The sequence below is a fragment of the Scylla paramamosain genome, chromosome 46, assembly GCF_035594125.1.
Source record: "Scylla paramamosain isolate STU-SP2022 chromosome 46, ASM3559412v1, whole genome shotgun sequence".
NCBI lineage: Eukaryota > Metazoa > Arthropoda > Malacostraca > Decapoda > Portunidae > Scylla > Scylla paramamosain.
The window spans coordinates 4,960,858-4,963,357 of record NC_087196.1 but is presented as its reverse complement, the minus strand read 5'-3'; the positions used below and the strand labels follow the sequence as shown (position 1 = coordinate 4,963,357).

Sequence of the window (2,500 nt, the reverse complement as noted above, 5' to 3'; positions counted from 1 at the left end):
TCATCATCGCTATCATCACCATCACCATCACTATTATCACCATCATCATCACCATCATCATCATTGTCACTACTGTTATCATCATTATTATCATTCTTCTTCTTCTTCTTCTTCTTCTTCTTCTTCGTAGTAGTAGTAGTAGTAGTAGTAGTAGTAGTAAAAGTTTTGAAATACTTGAAGTTGTGGTAAAACACACACACACACACACACACACACACACACACACACACACACACCTGAAACCATGTCAGTGAGTGAACGTGTGTGTGTGTGTGTGTGTGTGTGTGTGTGTGGTGAGGCAACAGACACACACACGTACACATACTTTGACCTGACCTGACCTACTTGTGGTGATGGTGGTGATTGTGGTGGCGTTGGTGGTGGTGATGGTGGTAGTGGTGGTGGAGGTGGTGGTGTTGAGAGAGAGAGAGAGAGAGAGAGAGAGAGAGAGAGAGAGAGAGAGAGAGAGAGAGAGAGAGAGAGTCGAACAGACAGATGAAGTAACATAGACACGCATACAGACAGACAGACAGACACAGACAAACAGACACACGCAGACAGACAGACAGACAGACAAGCAGAGAGACAGGTGAAACAACTGAACAAATAAACAAGTTCAGGTATTACTACGAGAGAGAGAGAGAGAGAGAGAGAGAGAGAGAGAGAGAGAGAGAGAGAGAGAGAGAGAGAGAGAGAGAGAGAGAGAGAGGCAAATGTTTTAGACAGGTAAGGTGAAGGTCTTTTGAGGTCATTAAGATTACAGGTGTGTGTGTGTGTGTGTGTGTGTGTGTGTGTGTGTGTGTGTGTGTGTGTGTGTGTGTGTGTGTGTCCTACAAACTAAGCATTTAAATATCATCACATTCTTTTTTTTTCCAAACCCTTCTCTTATCTCCCTCCTCCTCCTCCCCCTCCATTTCTCTCATCATCCTTCATTTCTTACCAGTCTCTCTCTCTCTCTCTCTCTCTCTCTCTCTCTCTCTCTCTCTCTCTCTCTCTCTCTCTCTCTCTCTCACTACTTCACTCTTCCTCTCCTTCACTCCACTCTTCCAGCCCTCCGCGCGCCAGCCAGCCAGGGTAGGCAAGGGCAGGCCTCAGCATCACCCACTCCCAATACCTCCGCCACTCAAAGTAGTTCCAAAACATTGCGACCGTCCCTCCTCTGTTCTCACCTGCTTGATTTACCTGCGTGGATGTGTTTGTGTATGTGTGTATGTTTATCTGTATATGCATCTGTGTATCTGCCGGTATGCAAGTTGAACTATACTATCCGTGTGTGTGTGTGTGTGTGTGTGTGTGTGTGTGTGTGTGTACAGGTGTTTTCATTTACCTGTATTCTTGCTTACCTGTATATTACAAAGAAATAGATAAATAGACAAAAAAAATAAAAATGAAAACAAAACTAGGAAAAGTTTTGGCGTTCTGAAAATTTCGTTTTTTTTTTTAAGTTGAGTTATTATTATTATTGTTATTATTATTATTATTATTATTATTATTATTATTATTATTATTATTATTATTATTATTATTATATATATTATGATCCATTGAAAAGCTTGGCGTTATTCATTTCACTTGTCTGTCTGTCTCTCCGTTTGTTTGTTTGTTTGTTTGTATTGTTTGTCTGGAAGTGAATGGAGAGTTGAGAAGTGAATGGAGGAGGAGGAGAAGGAGGTGGTGGTGGGCAGGAGGAGGAGGAGGAGGAGGAGGAGGTGGTGGTGGTGGGCAGGAGGAGGAGGAGGAGGAGGAGGAGATAGGAATGGGAAGAGTGGTTGTGGTCGAGAGAGAGAGAGAGAGAGAGAGAGAGAGAGAGAGAGAGAGAGAGAGAGAGAGAGAGAGAGAGAGAGAGAGAGAGAGAGATAGGGGGGACTTGCCCGGCCTGCCCGAGGGTGTCCTCCAAGGTTACTCCTCCCCTCCTCCTTCCTTCCCCCTTCCCTCCTCCTTCCCTCTTCCTTTCCTCCTCCTCCTCCTCCTCCTCCTCCTCCTCCTCCTCCTCCTCCTCCTCCTCCTCCTCCTCCTCCTCCTCCTTCCCATTGCCAGGTGTTTCTCCTCCCTCAGGTGAGACTTGAGGGAGGAGGAGGAGAAGGAACAGGAGGAGGAGGAGGAGGAGGAGCAGGGATGGGAGATATAAGGGAATTAAAGAAAGGAAGAAAAATAGGGAAGAGGAGGAAGAAGATAAAAAGAGAGAAGAAGAAAAGGATAGTTAAGAAGAGAACGGTGAAGAGAGAGAGAGAGAGAGAGAGAGAGAGAGAGAGAGAGAGAGAGAGAGAGAGAGAGAGAGAGAGAGAACGTTTTGAGACATGGATAGATTTGAGATGAGGACTGAAGAGGAAAAGGAGAAGAGAAGGAAGAGGAGGAGGAGGAGAGAAGAAAAGGAGGAACAGGAGGAGGAGAAGGAGAAATATATATAAAAGAGAAGAGGAAAGAATGCAAAACTGAAGGTCATAATATATAAAGTTCAACTCTCTCTCTCTCTCTCTCTCTCTCTCTCTCTCTCTCTCTC

At 44.8% G+C, this 2,500-nt stretch overlaps 1 protein-coding gene across 1 annotated transcript in view; it reads left to right on the top strand.

Annotated features, from left to right (window-relative positions):
- The window catches only part of LOC135094750 (neuroblast differentiation-associated protein AHNAK-like), a 34,141-nt gene that overhangs the window by 16,370 nt on the left and 15,271 nt on the right, over positions 1 to 2,500 (top strand). The window lies entirely within an intron of this gene.